This window comes from Canis aureus, chromosome 24 (genome assembly GCF_053574225.1).
Source record: "Canis aureus isolate CA01 chromosome 24, VMU_Caureus_v.1.0, whole genome shotgun sequence".
In the NCBI taxonomy this organism is placed as follows: Eukaryota; Metazoa; Chordata; class Mammalia; order Carnivora; family Canidae; genus Canis; species Canis aureus.
The window spans coordinates 33405550-33422876 of record NC_135634.1 but is presented as its reverse complement, the minus strand read 5'-3'; the positions used below and the strand labels follow the sequence as shown (position 1 = coordinate 33422876).

General features: G+C 41.9%; 1 long non-coding RNA gene across 1 annotated transcript; it reads left to right on the top strand.

The window, feature by feature from the left end:
- The first annotated feature begins 14569 nt into the window (after positions 1-14569).
- Positions 14570-17053, top strand: LOC144296022 (uncharacterized). Its single transcript, XR_013363167.1, has 2 exons — positions 14570-14768; positions 15511-17053. It is a non-coding gene; the product is annotated as an uncharacterized LOC144296022 (long non-coding RNA).
- The last annotated feature ends 274 nt before the right edge of the window (positions 17054-17327 follow it).

Genomic DNA, 17327 nt, shown 5'->3' with positions numbered 1-17327 from the left:
CTCCCATCTGCCATTCGTAAGCTGTGAGAACTTTCACAAGTAACACTACCTCTCTGAACCTGAATTTCTTCACCTGTAAAAAAGGGATAAAGATTCACCCTTGTAGGTGGTTAAATTTAAAAAGATTATTCTGTAAAAGTAACTGATGTCATTCTGGGACACAGTAGGTGCTCAGAAAGTGGATTGACATTGAACATAGCACAATAGTATTTTAGGACTCACGTATCTCATGTCTAGACGGCCGCAATAATTTCTTAACTAATTGGGGTTCTTTCCCTCCTTAAATCGCTCCTGTGCTGTAGTGCCAGACTAATTGTCTAAAAGCATCATTTTTATTATGTCACCCTCTTGGCTTAAGGACATATATCAGTAAAGAATCAAAATCCTCTTTCTGCCAGTAGATCCTCTGTGACTTAGAGACAACACAGAGTCTTGCTGCCCACTCAACCAGTCTTTTCCACTCCTCCCCCATCCGTCCTTCTCCTGTCCCCCCTTCATCCCCATGGCTGGATTCCAATCCTTACCTCTCCTCTCCGACTATCCCTCAGAGTCTTCACAACTAGTTCTATCCAAGCTTTGTCTCTTTACACACTTACCCCCCAGGAGCCTCACGTACACATATACTGTACTCATATTTTTGATAGCATATATTTTATATATTTATGTGTATTTAATTCATTAATAAAAATAAATTAACGTGGCATGTATAGCCCTTTCTTTGTCTCACATGTGGAAATTTAACTCATATGTGGAAATCACACCCCCAACAAGCTGATGAGCTACCTGAAAGCAAGAGCCATGCCACTTTCTGGCATAGGTCTGGTGGGAAGTTGGCTCTCAGTACACATTTCTAAAATGTATGTGCTGTCTGTAATTTACAATTCTTTTTGTGAATCAAATTTCTTCTTTTATTCAACACTTACAACATTTTTGTGCCTCTGCAACATATACTCCCTGTCTTCTGAGTGTCCACAGGCTGAGAGAGGCAGATAATTATATTAAATAGAGGTATGCTAGCGCTAAGTGTGGGATGGTACAGGTAACCACCGCCTCTACTAACGCTCGCATTCGCTGAGTGCCTACTATGTGCCCTGCACTAAAGCTTCGGTCACAGAAACTTGAGCATAAATTATTTCACTTCAGGGATCCCTGGGTGGCGCAGCGGTTTGGCGCCTGCCTTTGGCCCAGGGCATGATCCTGGAGACCTGGGATCGAATCCCACATCGGGCTCCCGGTGCATGGAGCCTGCTTCTCCCTCTGCCTGTGTCTCTGCCTCTCTCTCTCTCTCTGTGACTATCATAAATAAATAAAAATTAAAAAAAAAATTATTTCACTTCATCCTCAAAAACCTGTAAACTGAACTGGCATGACCCTCATTCTCTGCATACTCTGAGCAATGAAGGGGACTGTCCAAGGTCATGGAGCTAGTAACTGGAATCCCAAGAGATTTTTACCAGTAGTGCAGAGGTTATCTGTGTCCCCAGGTGCCCTTGTGCCCTTTCTTGTGCCCCAGTCACTCCACCTGCTGAATGTGGGATGGCTCTGGCTTATCCTCCCAAAAAAGGCTTTTTGATGCTAACAGCGGGGGGTCTGTGCCCCCACCCCCAGCCCCAGTCACAGGCTGGGTTTCACCCTTGGAGAGCGAGTGCTGCCTCTTTTCTCTGCTGATGCTCCTCCTGCAGGAAACTATAGTGACTACAGCCTTTCTCCGTCCCCACAAGTGCTTTTCTGGGTTCCCACGCTGCCACCTTCCCCCACTCCCTCATACTGCTCTCCTACATAGAGTGTTTGAAATTGCTGCAGCCCATCCAGACCCCCACCTCAACCCGGGACTGAAAGTGCCTCTGTAACTCCCTTGGCTGCCGCAGCAACCCCACCCCACTTCTGGGAAGAAGATTCTATGCCGAGTGACTGCTTCCAGCCTCTTTATGGCCCAGACTGGGGTAAGGAAGGAAGAAGACTGGTGTGTATTGAATTCTTTTGGGGTGTCTGGTACAGAGCTAGAACCTCCACCCATGTTTCATTCACTCCTTAGAGTTAACCTACAAGGAATATTATTATCCCTGTTTTTTGAATGTGAGGGAGCTAGGGTGCAGAGAAGTTGGGGACTGGCTCAGGTTCCACAGCAGGGTGGGGATTTGCAAGCCCAGGACTCCTGCCCCACCTCACAGCCTCTTACTGGAGCACACTGGGGTTGGATGTGGAGCCAGACCTGATCCAGCAGCATGATGCCACGGGTGAAGGATGCCACAGCCTCCCTCACCTCTCAATTTTTTTTAAGATTTTATTTATTTGTTCACAAGAGACACACAGAGAGAGACAGAGACATAGGCAGAAGGACATGCAGGCTCCCTTCAGTAAGCCTGATGTGGGACTCGATCCCAGGACTCTGGGACCACGCCCAGAGCCAAAGGCAGATGTTCAACCACTGAGCCACCCAGGGGTCCCACCTCTCACTTTAGTAAGCCCCTCCTCTCATCTCTCTTCATCAGCTCATATATACTGGGAGCTCCCCACCAGCCAGCCAGGGACCATGCAAAGCACTCTGTGTCTATGATCTCATTTTGCTCTCTAAACAGTGTGATAAGCATGAGCCAGAGTAGCAGCCTCATTTCACAGATAAGGCAACTGAGGCATACAGGGGCTTCTTGCTTGTCAGTAAATAAAAGCAGAGCCATACACTAATTCCAGACAACTGCAGCAAATAATAAAATCAACATTTCTCTCCCAGCCCTTTAGTGATGAGAGTCCCCTGAGGTGATGTCACCCTATCTTCCCCTGAGGGAATTAGGAGCTAATTTAGCCATGCCAGGGAGGCTTTTTGGCCTTCTCTCTCTCTCTCTCTCTCTCTCTCTCTCTCTCTCTCCTCTCTCTTTTTTTTTTTTTCCTAAATTCAACTTTTGTTTTTCTCCTTCTCAACCTTGAAGGCCTCCTCATTAAGTCTGGGAGGCTAGAACTCAGATGAATGCTTATCACGTTGGAAGGAACATTTAAGTATTTATCTTTGTTCACAGAGGAAAAATGAAGGTAAACGCTATGCTTGCATTGCTAATGTCCAGTCCACCAGAATACTTGGCATATAATAAATGCTCAAAAATATTACATGAATGAATGAATACATGGTAAGCATTTCCCCCCTCTAAATGAAACCCAGTTTTTATTAGATCGGTCAAGCCAGATCTAAAGCACCTAAGAAGAAAGGTAACCTTAAAATGACACCTTTCAACCTGACACAGATTGTGGTCCTGGAGACTGAGTCCCTCCTGGAGTCCCCGCTGGAAACCTGCTCTCTGTCTGATGGTGCCAGACTCTTCTAGGTGTGGCCAAAGCTGAGCTGGGCTGGAGGGAATACAGCGCTGTGCCTTTAACAGGGCGTGCCCGTGGCTTGCTGCAGTCTCCACCGCAGTGAGCCCAGAAAGTAGCACCCTGCCCCCCCAGGCTGGGTCCAGCATCCCGGCTGAGCCCAGTGCTGAGAGGGGACACCTCTTACAGCCAGCAACTAGCAGGGCCACCGTGAGCCAGCCGCTTTGCTCTGGTTATGCCAGGAACTCCTCATCCGCAGATTAACACATGGGTGAGGGATGGCACATTCCCCGCTTTCCTTGAACAAGGCTCCAGACATTGAACCATTAATTACAGGCAGAGTGCTAATGGGGAACAAGTCATTTCTAAAGCTGAGGTCAGAGCTACTTTCAGATACACAGATCATGGTGCCTTGACTGAATTTTCAAGCCTAAGCCCTGAATGCATATGGGATGCTTTATTGATTTTTTTTTTTAAACTTTGGGAAGATTTTTCTTCTATGTGGCTGTTGGTGAAGGTTTGCTGAACCTTTTTATAGCAAAAACTTCACTCGTTTAAAGAATATGACTCTTCAAGTTTGTAAGACACAGAGCCTTCTAGAAACAGGTTCTTATTCGCAACGTCACTGCCGCGCTAGCTATGATTCCAGCACAACCTCTGTGCCCTTGGAGGATTTGCCTGTATCCTCATTTGATTGGTCTTGCTCACGTTCTTTTTATAAGATCTCCCCCCTTTTCAAGAGCCTGCTGTTACATAAAGATATATAGAACGCAGCACCAATTAAGTGCCTTTCCTCCCCTCTGTAAACTTCCCACACCTCCTAGCTCTAAGATGACAAGCCCAATTAAGCAATTTAAAATAGGTCTCTACAATAGCCCCATGTAGGCTGCTATATATTACTTTACTGCATATTACACCCTGAGAGAAACGGCCAAAAAAGGAAACGATGATATTAATATGTCCCTGTTCCCATTGGCTCATAAGTTAGCTGGTCGAGCGATCATCATAGAAGAGCTAAATGTTCCAGCCCATTTCGGGATGCTCTGACATATATTTCCCTCCTACTTATCCCTCTGTGACAGAAGCAGAACATTAGGCAGAAAGGGGAAAGGGGAGGGTCCCACAGACTTGTGCTTTACTGGAGCATTTGTCTTCCAAGAATTCATCCCACAAGTGGCTAATTAGAGTGCCCTTGAAATAAGAGGCAAAAGAACAAGGGGCTTGCGATGTTTGCACATATGTACATACAATATTTGCACAAACATTGTCGATGCTTCCTTTCCTACTTAGATTTACTATTTGGAGGCTCCTGCCACCTTATGGTCAAATCGCATCACGGCAAAGCACAAAGCAGGGAGTGGGCTGTTGTAAAACCTGGTGGGCTCCTCTCTTGGATCAAAACTATTGCTAGAGATGTTGATTGATACCTTCCTCCACTTGGGTTCACATGTCAGAATAGTATAAGGGTACATATGTTTGAGGATGTTTTTCCAAGTCTGTTGAGCAAAACTACTGATTCCTTCAGTACTTTATTTAAAAAAAAAATAGAAAGGCTGCTCAGATCATAAGGAAAATTAGATTCAGGTTTTGTCTTTGCCACGAACCAGATGGTGAGAGGTTTAAACGCTCTCAGTTGATGTACTTAATAGAAAGATTGAACAAATCAAGATAATGTCTACTCTTTTTCTATACTGGGTTGGAAAGAATATATTGGGAAGCTCACATAGACTCCTGTGTATTCACTTGCTGCATATTACACCAAGAAGAGGAGCAAAGATACCAAGATCAGAGAGGATACAGTGATATCGCAGACATACAAGTTGAATAGTTTACCAAGGTCACGCTCTGTTTTAACTTGGAGATCATTATACCATCATATATCTGATTATCTATAACTTCACAGGATCAATAATGATTATTATAACATTTCATAAAAACTATATTCATACTAAATATAATCAAATTCTGGCAGTAAAAGTAATAAATGTCAAAAGTAAAAGTTGTCTAGTTTATTGCCTATTGTCTTTGGAACCAAGATTGATTTGATTGTGTTTGGTTTTTGTTTTTGTTTTTGTTTTTGTTTTTGTTTTTATGTTTCCTGAATCAGGAATTCGGTCTGGTGCGAATAACCTTATTTTCTATACCTTCTCTCTCAAATTACCATGGATTTTCAATCAGAAAAGGACAATTATCATATGATTTCACTCATATGTGAAATTTAAGAAAAAAAAGAGAATCATAGGGGAAGGGAGGGTTGAATAAAATCAGACGAAAGCAGAGAAGTAGATAAACCACAAGAGTCTCCTAACTCTAGGAAACAAACTGAGGGCTGCTGGTGGGGTGGGGGTAGAGGGGATAGGGTAACTGGGTGACAGGCATTAAAGAGGGCACGTGATGGAATGAGCACTGGGAGTTCTATGCAACTGATCAATCACTGACCCCTACCTCTGAAACTAGTAATATGTTAATAAATTTAATTTAATTTTAAAAATTACCCTGGATTTATGGTGTGGTTGTAAACTGGTAGGTAGGAAAGGAACCAATATCTGAGTGCCTTCTATATATTGGACACTGTTTTGAGGTACATCTTCTCCTTTCACATCCCAAAACTTTGATAAGAGAGAGACTGTGTCCTTAGAGTTACAGAGAGCAGATGGAGATTCAAAGTGGTTAGGTGATTCAATCAGTTAAACAGCTAGTGAGTGAAAGAGCTGGGATTAGAACTACAGACTAGGTGGCAGGTGGGGAAAGGTGTAATTATGGGATTTTTAGCTGTTGTACAATGGTTAGACTCAATATATGGTACTCCTTTGATATGAGTAGTTAAAAAGCACCTGCCACATAAATGCCCAAAAGTGCAACTCACAAAAAAACCGAGATGGTGGGGGATGGGTGGCAAAAAGAAAAAGCACTCACCTCTCCACAGTATATCTATGAATAAGAATTTCACATGCTGATCAGATGTGCTTCAGGAAGGGGGATGGGGCTACCATAGATTAGCTAATATCTCCTCTGAACCTGGTCAGAGTTAACCCCATCCCTGACTTGGGACGACAAACCCTTTAGAAGTAAGTTGGAAGGGGATTTGAACTTCACCACCCTTGAGACACTATGACATCCAGGACTGTCACAGCAGGTGGGAACGATTTGTTTTGAATATTCCAGAACATCTCAGGAGTTAAGTGTGGTTGGTCGACAGCAACCAGAGCTGCCCAGCTACTGCCTCTCCCCACTGGCCTTCAGATGTCATATTCCCAAATACCACTTATTTCCTCTGATCAAAACAGACACCTCAGCCCAGGGAAGGACCACAAACCTGAACTCAGGAATGCAAAACTACCCAGAAAGGGAGGCATTCACTCCATGTGGTGCCCTTGGCATTCACTGAGGCCCATCTGGGGAGAAAGGAAAGGCTTCTGCATTCACCATCCTTTGAGGTTCATTTTAAAATGCAGCTCAGGTAAATAAGAATTGAAATTTATTTGTCGCCAGACAGGATCACACTGTTGTAGGGCATAAACTAGGTTATCCGAAGGTTGTGATGGATAAGGAAATGTACTCCCTTGCTGACAGGAGAGAAAGCTGCTACCAATTCTGCAGTGATTACAGACAGCTAGAGCTTGTTTTTTTTTCCTGAACCTAGAGGAAGAGCTGGGCAGAAGTGGGAGGCCACCCTGCAAACTCAAGAATCCTTGGCCATTACCAGAGTCATGTTCTCATCCCTTCCTCTCCTTGTTTCCTCCTGCAAGGAGAGTGGTCACCAGTTTCAGCTGCTACCTCTGAGTAACTGAGGCAGGGGAGAACTGTCCATCTTGCTCAGCCAGGGAGGCCACTACTCAAGCTGTACAGCGGTAGGGGGCTAAAATTGAGTCAAGCAGCTCAGGGTTCCAGTGGAGAAAGAGGAAAGCAGTGATCCCCATTAGATGTTGCTCTCTCTGGTAGTAGCCCCCATTGTGTTTGGGTTTCAGCCTGATAGATGGAAGGATCTGACTTCAATATAATGAAGACCTAGATTCAGAAGGAAGGCAGAATGGAATCCCCCCACAACATGTACACATATGCCTAGGGATGGAAAGAAAGCACTCCCCAAGAGACTAGCTCTCCTTGAACCCATACTAAATTACACACTTAAATGATAATCTAGTTCTAACCTGTTTTAGTTCTCTCTCTCTCTCTCTCTGCCTCTCTCTTTCTCTCTCTCTCTCAGCAGTCTGGTGAAGCCTATGAAAACCCATCTCATAATAACATTTTCAATCTCATAAAATAATAGGAAGCCAATGATATTAAAAATCAATCCTAAGTTTCTTTAGTTTAAAATATAATTGTGGTCTAATTATTTCATGAATAAATTCTGTCTTCCTCATAAGATTAGAAGTCACTTTAGGTCAGCACCTGCCCTTTTTTATTTTCCTAAAACTCCTCTCTTTCCAGAACTCCAGAACTCTTCTCTAAATGTGTAGTATAGCACTTAGCATAATTTAGGAGTTCATCAAAGGCATGTTTCTCTTTCATGGGTTATAAACTCATAGAAAAATGTAACTTAAAATACATAACATTTTCATTAGTCATTACATGTCTTCTGCCAATGGGAAAACTAAAATTTCACCCCTAAATTAAATGAGTGAATATGAATAAAAACATCAATATGGTTTTATTATTGAGAGAATTACACTAAGTAATGAGGTTACTTCTGGTTGCATATTAAGATTTTTCAGCCAGTGCTCTCTGAGCTTGTTGACTTTGTGTCAAATGAGCAAAAGTTATTCTGTGCTCAGAGTTAGAAGAGGTCACATGCTGGAAGGGTGGGGGGCTCATTCATAGATTCACTGCTTACCCCTCACTCTGGCAGATGACACAGTACAGAGGTGGCTGACAAGTTCTTAGAGACAAATTGCTCTTTGTAAGACATTCAGAATGTACTGATTTGGGCAGGCCAATTGTGAGAGAAGCATCTTCTGCTGAGGGGCTTACCTGGTAAGTAACCTTAGCAATTATTCACTAGCTCAGAAAGCATTCAAATTTTATTGATCTTGGAAATAGCTAGCTCCTAGGTGACAAGCTTTGTTCTAGGCATTGTGTGTTGTCATCTGTAATCCTCATCTAAAAAGCCTGTGCGGTGGTATCTCATTGTGGTTTTGTTTTTTTTGTTTTTTTTTTTAATTTTTTTTTAAATTTTTATTTATTTATGATAGTCACAGAGAGAGAGAGAGAGGCGCAGAGACACAGGCAGAGGGAGAAGCAGGCTCCATGCACCAGGAGCCCGATGTGGGACTCGATCCCGGGTCTCCAGGATCACGCCCTGGGCCAAAGGCAGGCGCCAAACCGCTGCGCCACCCAGGGATCCCTCATTGTGGTTTTGATTTGTATTTCCCTGATGGCAAGTGATGCGGAGCATTTTCTCATGTGCGTGTTGGCCATGTCTATGTCTTCCTCTGTGAGATTTCTGTTCATGTCTTTTGCCCATTTCATGACTGGATTGTTTGTTTCTATGGTGTTGAGTTTATAAGTTCTTTATAGATCTTGGAAACTAGCCCTTTATCTGATACGTCATTTGCAAATATCTTCTCCCATTCTGTGGGTTGTCTTTTAGTTTTGTTGACTGTATCCTTTGCTTGCAAAAGCTTCTTATCTGGATGAAGTCACAATAGTTCATTTTTGCTTTTTTTTCTTTTGCCTTCGTGGATGTATCTTGCAAGAAGTTACTGTGGCCGAGTTCAAAAAGGGTGTTGCCTGTGTTCTCCTCTAGGATTTTGATGGAATCTTGTCTCAGATTTAGATCTTTCATCCATTTTGAGTTTATCTTTGTGTATGGTGCAAGAGAGTGGTCTAGTTTCATTCTTCTACATGTGGCTGTCCAATTTTCCCAGCACCATTTATTGAAGAGACTGTCTTTCTTCCAGTGGATAGTCTTTCCTCCTTTATCGAATATTAGTTGACCATAAAGTTGAGGGTCCACTTCTGGATTCTCTATTCTGTTCCATTGATCTATGTGTCTGTTTTTGTGCGAGTACCACACTGTCTTGACGACCACAGCTTTGTAGTACAACCTGTGTGGAGGTTCCTCAAAGAGTTAAAAATAGACCTGCCCTATGACCAAGCAATTGCACTGTTGGGGATTTACCCCAAAGATACAGATGCAATGAAATGCCGGGACACCTGCACCCCGATGTTTATAGCAGCAATGTCCACAATAGCCAAACTGTGGAAGGAGCCTCGGTGTCCATCGAAAGATGAATGGATAAAGAAGATGTGCTTTACGTATACAATGGAATATTCCTCAGCCATTAAAAACGACAAATACCCACCATTTGCTTCAACGTGGATGGAACTGGAGGGTATTATGCTGAGTGAAATGAGTCAATCGGAGAAGGACAAACATTATATATTCTCATTCATTTGGAGAATATAAATAATAGTGAAAGGGAATAGAAGGGAAGGGAGAAGAAATGGGTAGGAAATATCAGAAAGGGAGACAGAACATAAAGACTCCTAACTCTGGGAAATGAACTAGGGGTGGTGGAAGGGGAGGAGGGCAGGGGGTAGGGGTGAGTGGGTGACGGGCACGGAGGGGGGCACTTGACGGGATGAGCACTGGGTGTTATTCTGTATGTTGGCAAATTGAACACCAATAAAAAATAAATTTATTATAAAATAATAAAATAAAAAGCCTGCGAATAATTACTATTATTCCTACTTCCAGGAGAAAAGGTGAGACTCGGGGGTCAGAATGATTGAATATAGATTGATGTTTCCACAGAAGAAAAAATAATTTTTTCTCCACCTTTCAGAGCTATTTGCTGACACCCCCATAAATAAAAGGCAAATTAACAAAAGAAAAACAAACATAGGGATCCCTAGGTGGCGTAGCGGTTTGGCGCCTGCCTTTGGCCCAGGGCGCGATCCTGGAGACCCGGGATCGAATCCCACATCGGGCTCCCGGTGTATGGAGCCTGCTTCTCCCTCTGCCTATGTCTCTGCCTCTCTCTCTCTCTCTCTCTCTCTCTCTGTGACTATCATAAATAAATTTAAAAAAAAAAAGAAAAAAAAAGAAAAACAAACATAAGTTTATTAATATGCATACCTCAGATATAGATAGACACCCAGGGAAATATGAGTAACTCAAAGAAATAGCTTGGATCTCTGACTGAAATACCATCTACAACTAAAGACAGAAGACAAAAGGTGTGGGGGGAAGCCAGTTTGGGAGTTTACAGAAAAAGCATGGTAAACAGGGTAAGGTTTGTTATGTAGACTTAAGTCTAGAGCCTTTTCCATTGACAAGATTCTCTTGTGTTTTGGTCGTCCTTCTTTTCCTGGTACAGAAAAGGAGATACCCTTGCCAATGGAGATTTTCTTATAAAAGTAAATTTCCCTTATAAAAGTGTAACTTCTAGTCTGTTTCTAGAGCTTCTCCTATGTCTACTGTTTCTCAAAATAATCAACTCAAAATAATCTCGAAGCCAAAGAGTCATATTTTGGGATGGCATATTTTGCTACTCATCATTTAAAACCCAGGTCTACCTAAATTTCAAAGCCTACACAGTTCTCTTGTGTCTGGCAGACAGCAAACAGCCAGGTGTGCCAGAGCAAGGGTAGAGGGGAGTAGGTGGGCACTTAAGGTGAGGGAGTTGCTGACAACTCTTCAGCCATCACAGAGCTTCCTTGTATATGATAAGTGTTCAATTAATATGTGCCCGTTAATTGGGGATTGAAGCATATTTTACTTCTATATTTAAGGGTATAAAACTGAAAGGGTAATTTGAGTCCCATTCACAGGATTGATAAAGGCTTTTGAAATGCCCGAATGAGCTTCAGATTCTTTTTTAAAAGACTTTATTTATTTATTTATTCATGAGAGACAGAGAGAGAGAGCAAAGACATAGGCAGAGAGAAGCAGGCTCCATGCAGGGAGCCCGATGTGGGACTCGATCTCGGGTCTCCAGGACCACGCCCTGGGCCAAAGGCAGGCACTAAACGGCTGAGCTATCCAGGGATATCTCTAGCTTCAGATTTTATTCTGAAGTTTATAAGAAGCCATTACCAGTCATTTATAGATAATGACAATATTAAAGATTAATGTGAGTGCTACAAAGATGGAATGAGAAGGATGATATTAGAGACAGAGCACATGGTTAGGACAAGAATTTGGGCTTCAGGGGTTCTGTGAACTTTCTAATATTATACTTAAAATCTTGTGTGTATGTACACAAATTACATTTTGGGAGGGAAACAATTCATAAATTTTCATGAAATCTCAAAGGAGTCTATGGACACAATAAAGTTTAAGGACCACAACATAAAAGCCTAGATTGATGGACAGTGGCAGAAATAAAAGAAGGAGATCGACAAAAATGTTTTTTGGGTATATTAACAGGTCTTAGAGACTTGTTTACCGGCAATAAAAGAAAGAAATGAATCAAAGATAATTCAAATTCAACTGTCTCGTGGTGCTGTTTATCAGAAATGGGGAAAGAAGGAGAGACAGTCAGGAACCTGCTGAATTTGTGATGATAAAGAAATATTCAAGAGGAACCTTTCGATGTGGGGAGAAAGCACAATGAATCTCACTGAAAGTATAATTTTACAGTCATCTGTACAGAGGAGTTCATGAGGAGTCTAGAAAACAAGATGCCTTCTGGGTAGGAAGAGACCAGGAAAGTGTATGAGAGTTTTGGGATAGAAGAAATGATCGATAAGCAGATGCGTTTGAGAGATTAATGGCATTGATGACTTCAAGAAAACACCACCAAGACAGCCTTTTTTTTGAGACAAAGCTGAGTTCATTGGTAAGAAAGAACACTACTCAATCTTAGAGGGGTAGGGTCAAGTTAGAATATATATGAGATTTGGTGTTGGTTTAAGGTAGCTCTTTCAATGAGAAGTAGGTAAAAATCATGATACAACACTTTAGAACTGGTGAACACCAAAAGGTGAGGGTTTTGAAGAAACTTGTACAGAAAATGCTCATTTGATGCTGTAAATTAAAAAATGCAATAGTCTAATGTTCATTTAATTGGGGTTTTTCAAGAAGCTCCTGGAATGAATAATAAAGTTACTCACAACTTTCATCTTATTAGGCAAGAGTTTCCTGAATAGTGAAGCTCATTAATGAAGATACTAGAAGAGTAAAGTCATGTTAATGATGACAGCTGAATCGTACAGTCATGTTCATGCAGACAAGCTGTGTGGTGTAGATGATTTCAAGCCTCAAACATAATGACTTACTAGCAGATCTAGTTAGTAGGAGGTTGTTAGTGGTTTGTGGAGCATTAGAGTTAGAATTGCTCAAGAATTTACTCAAATTCCTAGTTTCCCTTCACAGTCCCCCTTTCCCGAGTTCCTCCCGGACATGGTCCAGCCTAGTGCTATTGCCAATAATGTGCTTTATAATCTAAACTAAATCCCAGGCAGAATGGAGCTACCAGATTGTTTTCAGCTATTCAATCATTGAGGTTTCAATTTGCATACTGTTTGAACACATTTGCAGTGCTAACTTCAAAACACCCCATTTGTGAATCAAAAGAACAAAAATTTTTGCAGTCTGCTGCAATTCTTCCCAAACCAAACATTCAGTGCAAAAAAAGTGGGAAGAGAGAATTTTAAATCGCCACAGAGAGTAAGGAAGAGGAACCCTTTGCCTCCCATATTCTGAACACATGGCTCTGAAGAATAGGATGAGGAAGGGAGCAGACCAGTTCCTTTTTCCTGGTACCCTTGCCCACACAATTGCCTGGATATAGAACCTGAGTGGCAAAGGACTCACTTCCTGAAACCAGAATCTCCAGAATCTTCACTTATCTCCATTGTTATCCTGTATCTGCATTTCCTCCTGGATAAAAACAGAATGTACCCGTCATTAGATTGAGCAAATATATCACACCATCTGTGATAATTACAAGACTTTCCTTGGAGGAATTTTTTTTTTTCTTAAAAAATTTTTGACTGCAGGACAAAAGGCCTGCCCTGTTAAAGCTTGTTGCATGCATGCCACAAAATCCTTACTGTTGTGTGTTCTGCTGGCCTTTTCACAGTGGGACTCAGGGCAATAGCTCAGATATGCACACCTCCACAAAAATTCTCAGCTTCCTGATCTTAATCTTAGGGTTGTCTTGAACATTGGTGTTAAAAAAAATTTATTATTTGCGTCAGTTCCTCCTTTAAAAATAAACAGCTGTGACTGAAACAGAAAAATTGCACCATGAGTCAGCTAAAAAGAATGCAGGGAAGTTGAGGCCTCTGCAGTCGATGTGGATGCATCTAGCTCACGATCTTAGAGTGACATCTAGAGTTGACAAGGTAAAGACCAGCTATTCCTTAATCATGGCACCAAAGTTGTGCCATAGTGACTACAAGTGGATCACTTTATATGTGTAATATGTGAATTGTAGTCCACAACATCAGTGTGCAACAAACGTCACCTTTTTTCCCCCTGAATCCAAAATAATTCATTGTGATCCAACATCCTCTTAGGTTCTCAGAAAATTTCCAGTCATTGTATAGTTTCTCTCTGTACAACCCTCAAATCCAATTATACTTGAGAAGGTCTCAAGGGATCTTAAACAGTACAGGACATTTGCCTTACGTATTTCAGCCCAAACAGGTCACCTCTGATGTGCTCATTGTCCAGGATACAGACAAGGGTTTCAATCCTACTCTATCCTTAAATTACCTTTTGCAAAAAATTGAGGGGCACCCTGGTGGCTCGGTCTGCTGAGCTCAGATCATCATCTCGGACTCCAGGGATTGAGCTCTATGTTAGGCTCCTGCTTAGCGGGGAGCCTGCTCCTTTCTCTCCCTACTCATTCTCTCTCTCTCACAGGTGCTCTCTCTCTCTCTCTCAAAATAAATAAATAAGTAAATAAAATCTTTTAAAAAAGAATTGAATAAAAAAAAAGAATTGAATCTCCCTCTTGTAATGGTTGTGGAAGAGGAATAATTTAATTTGCCCTTCAGGGTTCTTCTAGCTGAACTAAGAAAGAAATTGAAATAAGACAGATGAACCAGAGAAAATCAAATTATTAATTTTGTACGTATGGGGAATTCATACAGACATGGAATTCCAAAGATAGACAAAATGAAGTACACATGTCATCCTGAACTAAGGAGAAAGAGTAGGTGTCTGGGGCTTCAAAGAGAAGAAATGCAGAATGAAAAAGAGAAAATATTTGGTAAACAAGTGTTTGCTGGGCCCCTCAGAAACAATGGGATGAAGAGGACTGTGATCAAACAGGCCTGGCTTGGTTCCTCCCTGTCTGCCACACCCAGCTCACATCATAATTAGTTATCTGTGGTGACAGCTCTGTTCCTAGAGCAGGTCCTCTAAATTCTTTCAGGCAGTTGGAAGGTAGAGTGGTGTCAAAGTTTTTTCCTTAACCTTCTGGGCCTTATTTCCAGCTCAAGATAATCTGCATGCCAAAACCACCGGTCTTGAAGGCCTGCCCTGGGATCCTACAGGATCAAATGAGGTAAGGAAAGGGAAGTAAGTATAGGTGCTTGACATAGAAAAAGTGCTCAGAGGGCCCTCTCTTTCCACATTTCTCCTCATGAAACTTCTGCTCCCAATCATGCTGCACTTATTTATTCCCCACGTGATTCCTAGCACTCTACTGAGGAGACTGACAAAGACTCTTTGCCTGATCAAACTCTATCTAGGCTCTGCGGAGCCTTTTTTTGATTAGGCCCCGTCCTGGAGCATGTCCTTAAGAGCTCAGTTTTAGGGTGCCTGGATGGCTCAGTTGGATAGAACATATTACCTTTGATCTTGGGGTTGTAAGTTCAAGCCCCACTTTGTGTGTAGAGATTACATGATATAAGATCTTTTTTTTTAAAAAAAGCTCAATTTTAGCAAGAATCCTGCTAAGTCAGTTTAACCAAACTCCCTCACCCTCAATACTTTGATCACCCTTATCTTCCGCCATCCTCCACCATCCCCACAGAAATATCTGATCACCTTGGCCTGCCTTCTGCAAGAATCCTATTAGGTCACCTCAGCAAAGAATTACCCTACCCTCTTAGCAATAATAATTTTCTACCACTTACCACCCCTGTTCCTTATCTATAAACTCCCACTTTACCTTGTTGTATTCAGAATTGGACCCAGTCTTTCTCCTCTGCTGTTAAACCCCACTGAAGTGGTCCCTACATCCATCAACAGTCCTAAATAAAGTCTGCCTCCCATTTTAATCAGTGTAATTTTCTCTTTAATAGCACCCAAGAGAGAAGAGTCACAGTGTGTACTTTTGAAGCATCTGCAACATTTAAGAAAACATAGTTTTCTATGTAAGGCTCGGCTTCATCCTCAAAAAATTCTGCTGCATCACCTCTGTTGTTGTACTGTTGGAATAATGGCAGTCCAAATATTTGTAGTGATCCTGTGAATAGTGAGGGTCAAGGAAAAATCACCTTAAGTCCATGAAATGCCTGGGGGCTAGAGAACACTGAGAAGTATAAATGACTATGGAGCAAGAATCTGTGAGTATTTCTGCCTCCAGGTAATGCAGTCAGTATCGAAATGAGCTTTCCTCATCTAGAAAATGTGGGTCTGGCACTGGGGCAGACATTTCAGTAAATCATGAAGGCTCCACCAGCAGGCACAAGCAAGTTACTTAGAAAAACGGCTTATTTATCTCCATCAAAGCTACTTGCCTTGTTTTCTTTCCTGACAGTCCAAACATGTTCTCTGACACTGCAAGTCATTGTGCAAACCTGAAAAACAATGAAAATGACAAATGGTTTGTATCAAAACAGGAGCCGTGGAGGGCAGAAAGCAGGAGGAAACTCTTTCCATGTCACTTCACAACTACATAACCTAATCTTCTCTCACACCTAACTCTTCCTGACTTTTTCTTCTAAAAGAAATTAATTGCCTGGCAGAGAATTACAGAAATTTTGGCCAGAGAGATTATTAAAAATCAGTCATGCATTGGGCTGAAACTAGCCTCCTGGCTGCCTATAGCCCTGAAATCAAAACCTGTTAATTATACAATGGATCATGCTGTTTGCTAATTGTTACATGTGATCCTTACATTAATCTTAAAAGATCATGTTTTCTCTATCACGCTTTCTGTATCATATGGCATCCCTAATGCCCATCACAACACTAGATACATAAAAGGTGTTCGGTACTTGATTGCAAACATTGTACGTGTTAAGCAGAACTACATAGAGCACGTCTGTGCAGAAAGCCCAATGAAGGCAGGGCAGGAGGACTAATCAGTAATCTATTTGTCAGCAGGGGCTTTAGCTTCATTAGCTTGGCTAATTGAACTTCTACCACAGGTTACATGGAAATGGGAATGACACGTCAAGTTTGTCACACTTCCTGAGTGTTCTCTATTTCTTCCGAAAACTGGCCTGAGAAAATTAATTCATTTGTTCCAAAAAACCAATATATCAGATTTTCTACCTTGAACTTGGAAGAAACAAGCTGTAAAAGAAAATGCTGGAAATGAATTATTTCAGTAGGCTTAACAACAGCCCCAGGAGGAAGATAAGTCACGTTTGATATGTGTACTGTTCACAGAGAGTGTGGCAATGAGAAAGCATCATAAATAATTAGAAAAGAAAGACATCCCATTCAGCAACTCAATCAACAAACAAGGGTTCCCAAGTGTGTTCAGCACCCAGGATTGTCACATTCTCTACATGTTCCTTATTGCTCCTGATCCATAAACTCAGTGATTAGTTAGGATATAAATTCAGATGCTATAACAAAGACTCCACAATAAAAAATGGCTTGAAACAGATTAAAGTTTATTTCTCTTTCATGTAAAACACCAAGGAGGCAGCACTCCAAGGCAGATACAGTAGCTCCACAACCATGAGAATCCCAGGCAATTTCTATTCTATTTCTCTGCCATCCTCAACTTGAAGCTTTCATCTCCCATGCCAGAATAGCTGCTCCAACCCCGGCCATTGCAACTGCATTCGACTCAGTGGAAAGGGGAGAAGAAGAGGTTGAAATATGCCCCTTTCCTCTGAGGGAATGACACAGATTTTTCACAGCAGTTCCTCCTGAATGAAGT